Consider the following 15,094-nt stretch of genomic DNA (forward strand, 5'->3'; position numbering starts at 1 on the left):
GTTCGCTAAATAGCTCACCTTGGGGCAACTGGTGTAATCAGTGGTACTAGATTTGATTTCAAAAAACTCACACTGATCTTGTGCCCTCTCTTTCTCTCTCTCTGTATATAATATGCAAACACATATTGGTCTTGTGTGTACACATGCAAATATTTCTTTGAAAAAAGAATGCTGTATTTTAAGTAAGGCCATTAGAACATTCTTTTGGTAGGATTTTTCAATGGTTTCATTTTTATTCGGTCTAGAGCATATTATACTTGCAAATTCATCTATCCCAGAGCCACAAGTAATTTGTGACACAATACGCTAGCCTCCAGCAGGAGATACGGAGAAAGGTTAGAAAAATTTTCCATCTGCTTTTTAACAAAGCTGTGTATCAGTCAGGAACAAAGAAAGAGCAATTCTCTCTTTGCTCTAAAGAAAAGTGCATTAGGGTAATAGAAAGTTCAAAACATTCCTAATTATAGATGGATTATTCATCATTCTCCCATACAATAGGGCACTCAGAACATGAGATACTTTAGGATGACTAAAAGCTGAATTCTTCTCCCACAGAGGCTTTACAAAAATGATGACCCCATCTCACTTAGATTGTTCACACCTTGTCACCTTTGCAAGAAGGCTTAGACACATAGCAATGCAACACTGAGCACAAACATAAACAGCTAGCCCAAAGCAATTAGATGGCACAGGACTTGAAGACCTTGGCTTTCTATGGTTAATACTAAATACAAATTTGAATTAATTAACAGCACTTTAGTGATCACATTTGATCTTCCACTGGAAATGTAAATTTTTTTTATCACAGATAAAATCTCCAATCAGTTTGGATCATTTCATGATATTTTCCTTAAGCCTGGCCATAAATGCATTTTAGAAAAAGACATGTTAAGCATGTAAGAAGTAGTGAGCTTGCTACTAACATTTAACACAATGATATTAATTTGAAAAAATATTTTTGGGAACGTTAAGATAATAATAATGTATAGCCCTTATTAACTATAAAAAGCTTACTTGTGCTGTTTGTTGGGTGAATACCACAATAATCAGCACTGACAGGCCTTACACTGAATCTACATGGCATAATTGTGGAGTCTGTTTTAACACACCTCTGGTATTCAGAGTAAACCTCCAAAACATCAAAAGTAGTGAAATAATGTTGGTTTCAAGTATGACAGTGACTAGTTGTAAGAACAAGGATAAACTGCCTATGAATCCTCCTGTGATTATACTTGACTAAGTAGATCTTTGCACTTTCTCCTAAGAAATGGTTGGCTATTTTATCAGTGAGACCCTGGCTGATACAAGTTCTCAGCTTGCTATCTGCAAGTGGCCAAGTTATTTTATTGAAGAAATTTCTGTTTGACAGCAGAGAATAAGTTTGCAGGACCCCTTTTCCTGTTGAACCCTGTTGGAAAGATGCCAGGAGACAGCCTGTGTTTTTCACATGGTGTTCAAATAACCACAGTATTACAGTGGCAAACGTGCAACTTTTCTGCCTGCACAAAAGAGACAAGTCTGAAATAATGGAAGGAAAAGGCAGACAGATAAAATCATTTAAGATTTCAGATGATAAAGGATGAGGAGATCTCACCTCACACGAAAGTGATCTGTCTGGCCTCTCTGCCAGCACAGTATAGCAAAAGGTATGCAGCTTTTCTACTGACAGGACTGTTTTCTTGCATGCAGACCCAATGAATATAAGCCATAGGAGTTCCTTCATTACCTATTGCAAAGATTGAATGGACCTACCCTCTGTCATATATAGTATTGTCACAAAGAACCAACCTCACATTCTTTTTTTCTCCATCTTGTTCATAAGGAAATACATAAGCTAAGGGAAGTGTGCAAAAGCTGAGAAAAAAGTATGAGACCATTGCATGTATATACTGTTAAGAGTCAGATTCCATCACATTAAAAAAGTAAAGCAGCATGGGATGAGTTACAAAATGGGCTAGTTAAGCATGCAGAATATTTGTGGTTTATGTACCTTGTCATACAGTGTGAACACAACTGGATTGGTACAAAGATACTTCAAGATACTACAGGGTAGTAACAGTTAGGATGGAAGTGTATGGATATAGCCATTGGACACAGGCATCTGGGATTATGCACACTCTACCACCATTTCTTTCATTTAGTGATTAATCTCTTTTAAAACTAGTTAGTTTGTTTTGTCTCTAATACTTTGTCGTGGTTTGAAGCTGGCTAACCACCAGCCACTCATGAAAAAAAGTTCTACTTATTTTCCTCTGCTATAGTTGAGCAGAGGAGGGGGAATTGAGAACTTCATTTTTGTGAGTTAAGGATTATTGAAAAAAAAAATAAAAACACTTTAAGGCAAAACAGGCTTAAAACTTAAACAGTATGAAGAAGATTTATTATTAACAGAATTAAAAGTAAAAACAGTAATGAGAACCAAAGCAAAGCTTCAGAACACCTTTCTTTCCCAGTCCCTCCCTCTTTCCACCAACTGCGCAAGGAAACAAAACATAGGGTTTTGGTCAATATTTCACTTCTTAAAAACCTTTCTTCAGGAGTTTCTTCTGCTGTGCCATGCGATCCTTCTCACGGGAGATAGTTGTCTGTGAACTTTTCTAGCATGGTTTTAACTTTCACAAGCAGCAGTCCCGTCCGAACCTACTGTAACATGAGTCCCTCCCACGGGCCAAGCAGTCTTCCCACAACTGCCCAGCACAGGTCATTTTAGCTCATGGGGTTTAGTCTTTTAAGGATCAGCTGTTCTAGTTTGGAAGCAAAGGCTCTCTTCCTCCATCTTTAAAAGCAAGGGTCATCCCTCTCTGAGTTCCTCACTCGATTACAGCTTTTCAGCATCCACACGCTCCAGCGTGCTTACTCTCCTCACGGGCTGCGTGTGGATCTGTGCACCCCGCCATGCACTTCATCAATTATAGGGAAACAGTTTGTTGTATTATAGTCCTCACCATGGCTTGCAGGAGAATCTCAGCTGTGGTGCTTGGAGCACCTCCTCCCTCTTTTTTTTTCACTGACCTTGGTGCCGCCATGTTGGTTTTCCTCATGTGTCCTCACTTTTCCTTTTTCTCTGACTTGGAAGAAAGTCGGTATCTCTAAGTTGCAGTTGAGATGTTGATCTCAACATCTCCAGGCTCCGCATCAGGGAATTGCTCGCCATGTCTCTCGCTGCTGGCCACATGGTCCCTGCCAGCACCGCACAGCTGGCCCTGGCTGCATGGTCCTCACTGGCATCGCACGGGTGGCTCCAGCCTCAGGAGGGCCCCAGCTGCACAGTCCTGGCCTCAGGAGGGCTCAGGCCATGCAGTCCCCAGCGGCCCCTGCTGGGAAGGGTCCCAGCAACTCCCTCACCACCCCTCAGGAGAAGAAGAAAGAGAACTTCCTGCAGTTTTTCCTTTCTTAAAATATGTCATCACACAGGCATTAACAACTTGTCTAATTGGGTTAGTAACCTGCCCATCGTCAGACCCTTCAGCGATTGGCTCTGTGCTGGACAGAGAAATTTCAAGCAGCTTTTCTCTTGCTCCCACCAAAAACCAGGCCGTGTTAAACCAACACATACTTCTACTAGAAGAGTGTTTCAGAAGAGCCTTTCTTTGAGACTTCAGCTTTCTTCCCATTTCTAGTCCCTTTTGGCCTGTGACTAGTCTACTTTCTCATGTTCTTGTAGCACCTTTATCTTTTAACTTATATGTGTTTGCATTTCTTCCTCAATGCTGAAATACTGTAAGCCCTCCGTGCTGTACAGGGGTCACACAGAAACAAGAAAATAATTGAAGGATAAAAGAAAGTTTCTGCTGGTAAACTCATTACCACAAAGTCATACAGTCTTTCACAGTATTTTAATCCCATTTCTGGTTTTAAAAAGAGTGTAGCAGATTAGGTTGTGCACTGGTTGCTGTACAAACTTAGGAAGAATCATTTTAATGTTCTTGTGTTCAATATTCCTGTAACTTTTATATCCCTCTTTGCTCAAAATAAAGTGCTGTCTGGGAACATGCACTGTGAGTTCACAGAGTTGTCTGTACTTTTATTGGGGGAGCAGTAAAATTGCTATGTGCTCCCTGAGAATGGAGTGCTGCCATTGCCAGCAGTCGGGATAAGGAATACGTATCAGCCAGAGCCAGTCCTGACACATCCCGGCAGCTTTGTACATACTGTGTTTCTTCTCTGCAATTTCAGTCTTCTGACAGGGGCTTTTTCTCTGCCATTTGGATGTTCTGTTCAGGTTCTGCTTAGCCTGACTATTTGTGATCTCTTCTCTCTCCTTTTTTCAGTATCTAAATAATAAAAGGGGAAAAAAAAGTTTCTATCACAGGAAATGTTCTATTTTTCTTTTCCAATATGCCTTTACAACATGTCACATTGCATTAACTCCTGATTATACCCCTTCTAAGAGGAAGTTGAAGCAGGTTAAGGAGAGAAAAGAGGTCTCAATTTGAAAGAGCGAATGATGTTGGTAACTTTGAAGAGTAAATGGTATCAGCCTCAAGGCTATCGTGTTCTGAGAGGCTTCTCAGTGAAAATCTGACTTCATCATCTTTTTTTCAGTCATCAGGAGCTGCTAGTTCACCAAAGTGCAGTTCTCTTTCACTCATTTATAGGATTTGTAGGTGGGAGAGAAGCAAATTAGTCCTTGGTGTTACTCCAATGATTTTGCACACCTTATACCAAAGAGAAGTGAAGCCTAACATCTACATTTTTTTTTTCCCTTTAAAGATGGACTAAAATTAAAAGAGAAGAGATCTTACACTTTTTGGAATAATTTAATAGATAACTTAAATACAACACTTCATTTCAGTTCCTAATTTTTTCCACTTCTGTGAGTGGCATTCTTCAAAATAATCTGAAGCTAAAAATAAATATTGCTCTGTATATGAATTTCAACACAGAGTTAGTAATTTTTTCCTGGTTGAACACTTGTTTGTTATTTTATTTGGCAAACTTTGATGTCTTTTGAGAAGTCATGTCAGGTAGTGAAGTTCCCAGTGACTTGCAGAAAAGGGAATATCACACCTTTTTTTCAAAATAGATAGAAATTAGAACCTGGGGAACTACCATCAGTCATCCTTATCTCTCTTTCTGGAAAGGTAATAGAAGTATCTCAAATGTAATTTTCTTGCATCTTGCAGAGTTAGGTCAAACTCACAATGAGCTAAGAAACACATCTTAGAAAAAAAATCCGTTGATGGAAAGAGAGAAAAGAAACCAAAAAAAACTCGTAAGAAATTGAAAATTCAGGTCTGATTTTGAGACTAACAAAGACTCACCAGCCAGGCCATTCAATGAAGTATTATCTGATATTTGTTAGTTTTAAACATGCAAAACCAGTAATCTTGTGTTTTTCAGGCTGAACCTATACCTGAGGGCAGAAAAATAATTGGTCATACAGAGACAAGATGTGGTAATTTGTTTCTCTGAGCTCCTTCCTCAATCATTATGCAGAGTGTGAGAGTCTAAGCTGATAACAATTCCATTGTACCTGACACATGCTCAACTGCTTTGATTACCCCAGAATCCTTCTCTGGGACCAAGTTGTGAGCTTGTGTTCGGTGTCCCCACAGCTGGGGCAAGACTCACAACCTTTGGGCCACATGGGGTGTAATCCTACCGGCTTTAACACAAGGGAATCACAAAAACAGTGTTAAATTGGTCTCAGTTTAGGTTGACGGGTAAGAAACTTTGCCTTATTATTGAAAAAGAAAAGGAGGAAAGGTCAGTTTATTTCCGTATCACGACAATATAGTAAATGGATGAACTTCCCTGACAAGATAAATTCTGGTGTTCCAAATGCACAGTACATACTTTATTGCATACACAGAGGTCAACATCCAGGAGAAAAACACAGATAATCATAGACTATATATCACATCTTGCATAATTTCTGCCTTAAGTAAGATTTTTATGTTTCATATTGTAATACATAATACATAATACAAAGAAAATCTGTATTCTGCTACTAGATTAGCAAATTAAATGAACAGGTTTTAAGACTGCAGTGTTTTCCATTCCTATACATTATATTTCCTTGATTAGGACTGAAGCATGGAACAGAACTTTTAAGGACAAAAAACTCCCATGTTGCCATTCACATGAGAAATTACTCAGTGTCTTTAATCTTGGATAGAGTGGTGCATTGTGCTAGGTTTTATAAATAATCCGATTGCTGATCTCATTTTAAATCAGATTCCCTGTGAGAAAGAAGTATTCCTTGCATTCACACTTACTTGATGGTTCTTATTAATAAAGTAACTCTATTTTTAGAGTTTTAAGTTTTCCTTAAAGACTACCTTTTTGTAGGGGATCATCTCATTATGTTTCATTGATTTTCTGTTTTTTCCTTGGTGTCACAATTCAAGCTCTGACTAAAAGAAATCTTGGTTTTGAATTCTTAATGCAAGAAGGAAAGAAAATTCAAAATCCTCACATCATTGCATGTTAATTTTCTCTACAATAATTCTCGTCACCCAGTAGAACATGTAAGATGGATAATTTAAAAACCTTCCAATTCCTTTACCTAGTGTTCATATGTTTCATCTTTATTACCTGTGCGTACTATTTCTGCATATAAACACATCTCTGCCAAGCACCCGCAACATTACTGGTCTACTTTCCATTTTCTTTCAAATATTTCTCTTTTTTTTCCCTTCTGAGGATATACCACAGCAAGAAGTCTTTAAAATGACCAATAACCAATAAATCTTCTTCCAGTATGACCAAAGGAAGGCCAAGCACTCTGCTGATTAAATGATTCTTCAGATTTACTTCACCTTGATTTCAGTGTCATAGCAAGTCATTAATTTTCAGATATTATAGGACACTGTAATGATGCAATCCAAATTACAGATAACAAAAGTGAAATAATGTGTTTGTAACCTTTGGGGGCTTAATGGATCTATCCTTGTTTTGACTGCCATTTAATGTCTTTCAGGACTACTCATCTAGTTTATGTATTTCTAATTAAGGTCTTTTTGGAGACCTTGCATATTAGAGTAGCAGAATACTCAAATATAACATTACTAGAAAAAGGGAAACTAAGATGAACTATGATTCCCAGACTGTTTGTGACATAATTTTCTTCTTAAATTTTTTGTCTTTTCAAGACCCATTTAATGTTTCCTCACATGGTGATAAAACACTACCTGAAAAAGACAACTTTAGGAGAAATTGTGATGTATAAACCAAGAAAGCCATCCTAAAAATACGATTCAATAACTATGGCTGGGGTAAAACCAATTTTACTACTCCCTCTTTGGCAAGTAAGTTGCTTGTAGTGGTGGGTTTCCCAAATCTTTGTTTCAGTAAATTCAGTTGTTTCAGTTCACACTGTCAAATGATGTATTATTAGCTAATATAGTTTTTTGCTTCTATTATTTAATATTATACCTTACTCCTATCTGTCATAGCTCACTTCCTCTCAGAATTGATGGAATAAACAGAAGAAGCAAAATTTTTTGGTAAAAATCAGACTCCTGCTTATAAACAGACAATCAGGATGTAGAAACATTAAAGAAAAGATTGTTAGCGGCATCTGGATAAAGTGTGCAGTATTAGCTAGGATTTTTATCTGCTGAATCATTGAAGTGTCTATCATTTATTGATGTGGGTTACCAACAACCAAAGGAACACTGTGAAAGCAGCTATAAAAAAAAAGCTTATTTCATGTGCCATTGGCAAAGTCACAGTCACCTTTGAAAAATCCTGAGCTTAATTCAGCAGGATTCTCATGCAGGTGGTATCAGAAATGAGAGCTAAAGGCCTGGGGCTCTGAAAACTGAAGCAACAACTGAATGCTACCTATTTCTGACACCAAAGTGTTACACAGCAGTCTATATCCCAGCTGTTTTCCCCATGAAGACCACATGGAATTGAGCTCTTGAGAGTTACAATTCTCTGTGGTTTAGGGTCTGGTTGTAAGACTCTTGCTTTGTGCCTGACAATACTGCAGCAATATACTAACAGAGGAGTTTCAGGGGATTTCTTTAATTTACACAATGAGTTTCATGGCCAGGTTTTTTCTTTGAAATTCTTCAGTGTGGTGCTTTTTGTCCTTTGCCTGTAACTGTAAGGACTTAAAGAAAGAAAGACTTCTGTAAGTGTCTGTCTCAGAACACTGTCAAGGCCACAGAAGGAATTTGCTCTAAGATAAGCCACCACAATGGAACTTGAGATAAGCACAGATGGCACAGCTGGATGGCCTAATGGAGGTGAAAGTTCAGTTAGCATCTAGACAAAAGATTCCCACCATGGCAAATTGTGAGAAACGAAAAAACTGCTTACACACATGCCATCTCAAATTATGGGAATGGCATCTGTGTGCCTGTGGATACCTGGAATTTTGACTGTATAAGGGTGATATCCCAGAAGAATGACTTGGGGACCTCTCCAACATTGGGAAGACCAGGGTCAAATGGGATCATTGGGATGCCACAGAACCCACAGGTTGGTGGTGTCTTTCTGGTTAATCTCTCTTTCTTTCTTCCTCCCTCACCCTGACCCTCCCATTTCCACCTCTCTCCCTCATGTTTACTGTTAAATAAAATCTGTACTACTGACTTTGGCATGTGGTCTGTTTTGCACCTTAATTCAGGCAGAGGCATCTCTTTAATTGGATCTTAACAGTAACATCTTTTCTGAATTTGTGTGAAGGTGTATTCTAAGGTTGGGGGGCGGGATTTTAGGTACTTTTGATAGCCCCTATGGATTTCAGGACTACACCACCATCTTGCATTTTTTACATTTTTTTTTTTTTATTTTATACTGGATTTGTTTAATTTTTTTAATCTATTCTGTGAGATACAGCACAGGAAGTACAATTGTAGATGAATGCAAAACTGATAACAAAAACCATCACTTGTTTTTTATAGTCTCCATCAGAATTGCCAGACTGAACATCCTTATGCTCGAATACCCTACAGCAAAGGTGACAAACTTTTCTGACCAAGAAGCCCCTCCAAAATATTTCCGTGGAGTAATCAATGAAGACTTCTGAATGACAAATAGATGTTAAAAATAAGAATGGTATTCTTAAGACAGTCACTGTAGGAAGACTTTGGTTGCCTAAAAACCTACCTATTACATTTTAGATTATTTTGTTAATATTTACAAGTTAGTCCTCGGTTCTGCCAAGATACATTTATTTATCTCTGGATTGTCTGCTTGATTGCATGGAGTTACTTGCCTAATAATGACAAATACACCTTATCTAAATTCAAATAATTAAAGCAGTGAGAGGTATTCAAAGTGTCTAAGGTAAGGTTCTGGAGTGATATATTCAATAACCCTATATTAGCTTACATTCCCTAAGCTAAACCAGAAGTCAGTGATGAGGCATGAACTGCGCCAGTGAAAAAATCAGAAACTCTGAATTTAGATTCCTGCTCTGAAGGGAGCTTTTCTTCTTTGGTAAAAAAGGAAACATGACTTCTAACTACACTCGAAAACTAGACAGATGTTTAATGACACTGCCAGAGTTGTGTTCACTTTCAAGTGAAGTATATAATTAAACGTATTCTTCAGAAGAAATAATTATTTAATAGTTTAATTTTATAACTTTTAAAAATTAGAAATACATTTCTATTTCTTGAAAAATAGATTTGCCATGATTTAATCCTAGCCTGCAACTAAGCCCCACACAGCCACCCACTCATTTCCCCCACCCGGTGGGGTGGTGAGAGAATCAGAAGAGTAAAAATGAGGAAACTCATGGATTGAGGAAAAACAGCTTAATAGGTAAAGTAAAAACTGCACAAGCAAAGCAAAAGATAGAATGAGTTCACTGCTTTCCATGGTTGGGCAGTTGTTCAGCCATCCCCAGCAGAACAGGGTCTCACCATGTGTAATAGTGATTTGGGAAGACAAACCCCACCACTCCAAACATTCCCCCAGTTCCTTCTTCTCACCACGATTTTATATGCAGAGCATGAAGCCATATGGTCTGGAATATCCCTGTGGTCATTTGGGGTCTGTTGTCCTGGCTCTGTTCCCTCCCAGCCTGCTCACTGCTGGGGTAAGGAGCAGAAAAGGACTTGGTTCTATGCAAGCCCTGCTCAGCACACATTCCTGTGCTATCAACACCCTTTCCAGCACAAATCCAAAACACTAGCCCTATACTAGCAACTGTGAATAAAATTCGTTCTATGTCTGCCAAAACCAGCACATGGATAAAAAGTAACTAGGACCTGTGTTCAATTTTAAGCTATCTGTCCCTGCTATTGAAATTACGAAATTAATTTATTATACTCAGATTTAGTAACTACAGACATCCAAATTCAACTGAGTAAAGCGTTTCACTATAATATTAGCCTACTGTGACTATGTGAAAAAAATAAGGACGAGAATCTCATATCTGGTTGCATCTAGTATGTAATATGAGCCATTCAACTATGCTTTTTTAGAAAAAACCCCAGTATATTATTTTTTATCATTAACATGACCCCACACAAATATTTTTAAGAAAAATATATGCAAATTATCCATTATAATAAAGCAGAAATTCTAACTGTTGTTTTAAAATTTTCATTAACCTTACTACCAGGTTCATAGAAGCTCAGAAAATTGGTAAAATAATTCAAAAGTTTTTGTCAGCTTGTTGCTGAATTATTGCCACACTTATTTTATCTAACTGAAGGCATTTGGAAACTGGAATGCAAAACTGAAAACGTTGAGGACACAGCATCTATCCCTTTTACACATTGATGTCATTTTTACTAGCCAGTGAAAACATTAACTGTATTTTTAAGGCTACTGTCATACAGGATAAAAATGTTGGAAGTATTTTGGGACTTGGATGCCAGTCTAGAGCTTGATTCCAGAAGTAGTTAGAGCATGTGTGCATATGAAGCACCAGCAGAGGGATCGACTTAATGGATCTGACTTCAGTTCTTAAAATTGAGCAAACAGCAGGTATGTCATCTACACACCCATCCCTCTCCAGGTTACTTTGCTAATGCAGCTTTTGCCATGACCAGGTAGAGTTTACAGTCTCAGAAGTATAAAACAATTAACAACTTGTGTGCAAGAGATTGTAAGGAAGAAAAAGCTACTGGGATAATTGTCTGTCGCAGTGACCGCTATCTCCAGCCCAGCTAGCACCTGCGGTGTGTGGCAGGAGTGGGGAGCACCCAAAGGCTCACGGCTTTAAAGCTGCTCCTCTGGAGTTCAGCTCTGCCCAGGGGAGCTGAACCTCCAGGTGCTGTGGCTGTCAGCAGCCCCGACGAGAGAAAGAATAGAAAATAGCAGGGAGGCTAACCACAGGAGATGATCCACATCAACTGAACAGGATCCACGATAAACAAGCAACAGTCCCACTGTTGCTACACCTTATAAAGGGGGGGTTGAACAGGAGGAGTAACCCAACTAGGGACCAACGGGCAGATTAGGAGGGAGGGACGCTGGAGGGAAGGACTCGCATCTGGTCCAATGGTCTTGGTGGGTGGAGGGAGAGGGATCACATGCCCCAATGGAGCATCCAGGTTTAGGGGATTTCCAAAAGGAGAGGTATCCGAGGGGGCAGGGTCTCGGGGGATTGACGGGGACCATATAAGTGTAATTAGGGAGGGCTTGGGTGACAGACACAGAACAATCCAGAACTCCGGGAGGGGTTTGGGCGATTGGCAGGGAAGGAGCCAGAACAAGGGGAGGGGATAACCATATTGGGGACACCGGGGGAGCAGCTTGGATCTTGGGGCAGACCAACTGGGGGTTGAAGTGGGGAAGGTAGGGATGAACCATTAGGATACAAAGAACATACAAAATAGAATAAAAACATCACATCACCACAAGTGTCAGCATGGCCAGCACTGCCACTGAGCATCTGCTGACAAGGCAGCTTTCAGCTGGAATGGGAAGGGAGCACATCTCACTGCCCCTGAACATATTTGATGTTGCTGGTTGATCAGTTGACATCTCCTATTTTTGGTCCTGGGATTTTCTAAATAATCAGGTCAATGGTCTTCCTCCTGAATCCTTGACTTTCTGATTATCCTTGTTTCAGCAATCTTGCCTCTGCCTGCAGTTTTGCTGTCCTTACCTTGCACAGGTCTTCAAAATTTCTCACAGCTCATCCTTACAACTTAGCAACATTAGAGGCCTGAGCAAAGATTATTTGTATGTATCGTAACTAGACTGTGGATGAAACTCGATGGAGAAGGGAAGTGAGAGATTGAAAACTCCCATTTAATCTTCATTAGGCAGTAGTATTGGTGAGTTACCATTTCTTGTAGAGGTACTGCACAGCATGCTTCCAGGGCTGCCATAATTTAAACTCGTTGGCTCTTTCTCAAAGGACATGCAAAACTTACGAGGAAGGTTCATAAATTGGATGACTTTAGTCCTGTTTTTGTTCAGTTCCAAAAATACTACAAAAATTCTGACTTCCCAAACTGAATCTTGTATTCTTCACCGGATAACAGCCACAGGTTCTTCATTACCTCCCAAGTCTATTCTTACTCCTTTTAGCTCAGCTGTGCCTGTATAAAGCTCTGTGAAACCAAGAATGACTTTTCGGTCCCTGCCTGATGAGTATTATAGAAAAAGAATATTCCTTCTGATTTCCACTTTGGCTATTGGTTAGAGCCATCCTGTCCCAGAAACCAGTACACCAAATATCACAAACAAGTGAAGGAAAAACTGAGCTTCTATCATGCATGATTATCATGTGATGTAGTACAAGAGTGTGAAGAAAAATACAAAATCCACAGGTCATAGAGAAGTATTTCTCCCTTTTCTTTCCCCCCCACATCATAATTTACACCTTGAGTGGCAGGGAGGTATAAATATGCAAATATTTTTCTTTAATTTCCTCAATAGGCCTGCAGGAAGCAAACCCCACTTATGGTCTGATCCATCTTCCTGTGCTGAGTAATAGTGAAATGCCAATCACAGTGTGTCATCTCTCTCCCCAGATCTCTTTCTCAGCAGCGTCTCCTTCAGAAAAGTTCTTTGTCTTGGAAATACTTTTTGCTTATGTCAATTGAACAATTTAAAATATAACAAAGGCATATACGATGTTGTCAACTTTGCATGAAAATATTCTTGAGAAAAACTGGAGTTTATTTCCTGTTAAGATGCATTGTTGTTACAAGCCTCTCAGCCATAGGTTTCGTAATTTACTAATCTTGATTGGATTTTGATTCATGTTTGGCCAAGAAAAATAATTTTAAACTATGCTCAAGGTGTGAACATTCCAATAGTGTGTGATTGTTTTTAGTTAAAAAGTAGAAAGTAGCTAAATGCATGCCATCTCATGAAATTGGATTCAGTAACAATTTTCATCAGCAAGAGAACAAATTGTATAAGATCATTTTATAAGCAACGTAGAAAAATGTCACTATTTTAAATAATGCAGAATATTCATCTGAATTTTCTCCACTGAAAGGCATATGCATGGGTTTTTTTTAATTTTTCTTTGGGGTTTTTGATGTGATCTCTCTTACAAGTTTTAATGAATCCATGATATTATAATGAAAAATTTTAATTATTTTTTTAATTTCAGAGCCCAGTGAAATTAGATTTACTTTGGTAAATCAGACTCTACCTAAATAGATGAAAAACAAAACCTGCTGAAGGATGTATTTGAACTTTCCTTTGTGAACCTTGATTGAAAACTTTACATGTATATATATATATATAGGTAATATCTATATAGATATAAAAATTATATCTAAACTTTTGATGAAGAGTTACCCATCCTTAACCATCCTACTAGTTCTAGAAAGCATATAATTGTGCAGCCAACTTTTCCCTACACATACAGATTTTAATTTACACCAAAGAGGTGTTTCTTTTGATTTTGTTTTGGGGTTTTTGGGGGTTTTTTTGGTTTTTTGGTTTTTTTTGGTTGGTTGGTTAGTTGGGTTTTTTGGTTTGGTTTGGTTTGGTTTTTTGTGTGTGTATTTTTTTTTTTTTAATCTGTCAGTTAAAATCAAGACCCTTAGGAAAGTCAAAATATTTTAGAATATAAAAATCCCATTATTAGTAAAGATGTTATCCTTAAATAAATAAAAAGGACAGATTTCCTGGGAATCAAAAGTGAATTTCAGTGTAAAAGTAAATAAAGAGCAATTTCAGTATAAAAGATTTCACTGATTCAGAGCAGATAATTTTTTAACTGTACTTTTTAGTAATTCAGTTTTACACTATCATAAGAAAAATTGATTTTTTATAAAATTATTTATAAAGACTTTATAAGGAAGATTCATCAAGGAAATCATAGCATTCCCTATGCAGAAAAAAGAGGTTTTGACTTTCTACAAGACAAAATACGTCTCCATTTCTGAGTCCTTCTCTTTTTAATGTGAAAAGTTATTTGTCTAAAAGTGAGCTAAGGTAAAATACTTCAGCATTGCAGAAGAAATTTGTTCAAATTAGAAATATCTCAAAAATCCAAGCCCAAACACTGCAAGTATTTCATAACACCTCTGCACTTCATTCTTCCCAGTAATTTCCAGTCTCAGAATCCTAGCACTAAGACTTTTCTTCTCATATTTGTTTTTTAAAAGTTAAGATTTTATGTGGTATTTAAACTTCTTTCTTGGAAAATTCTGTCCCCTAAATGTAAGCTGTGAAAAATATAACCAGGTATTTTACTGAAGGAAATGTGAAAAACATATCTAATAAGGTTAGTTTTGCATCCTTATAGTAGAGCAGAACAAATATGTAAATTTTCTGGAATGCACTGTCTTCACGGGTTTGGTCACTTTAAGCTTGAATTGATCCATAAAAGGGTTATCTGAAAATCCTTTTAGTTTTGGTTTTGTTGGGTTTTTTTTTAGAAAATGCTACCAATTTTTTACTTTTCTTCATTCCAAAACTTGATGCTGTCCTAATATTTGTTAGATACTATTACAACTAGAAATTTCAGTCTATTCTATGCTTTAGAAATCGTCCTCAAAAATGCTGTGTTATTCTGCAGACTGAGAGCCCATAACCTTTTTGTAGGGTTGTGCTTTCTACAGAGATTGCCTAAAAATTCTGTAACCAAGTAGTGCAGGCAGTGTTACTCCTGTGATAGAAAAACAGTGGACTGAGCAGTTAGTAGTGAAAGTTCTGGTTTTTGACCTCTGAAACACAAGTCTGAACTCAATTTTACCTTCATTTT

The sequence above is a fragment of the Corvus cornix genome, chromosome Z (genome assembly GCF_000738735.6).
Source record: "Corvus cornix cornix isolate S_Up_H32 chromosome Z, ASM73873v5, whole genome shotgun sequence".
NCBI lineage: Eukaryota > Metazoa > Chordata > Aves > Passeriformes > Corvidae > Corvus > Corvus cornix.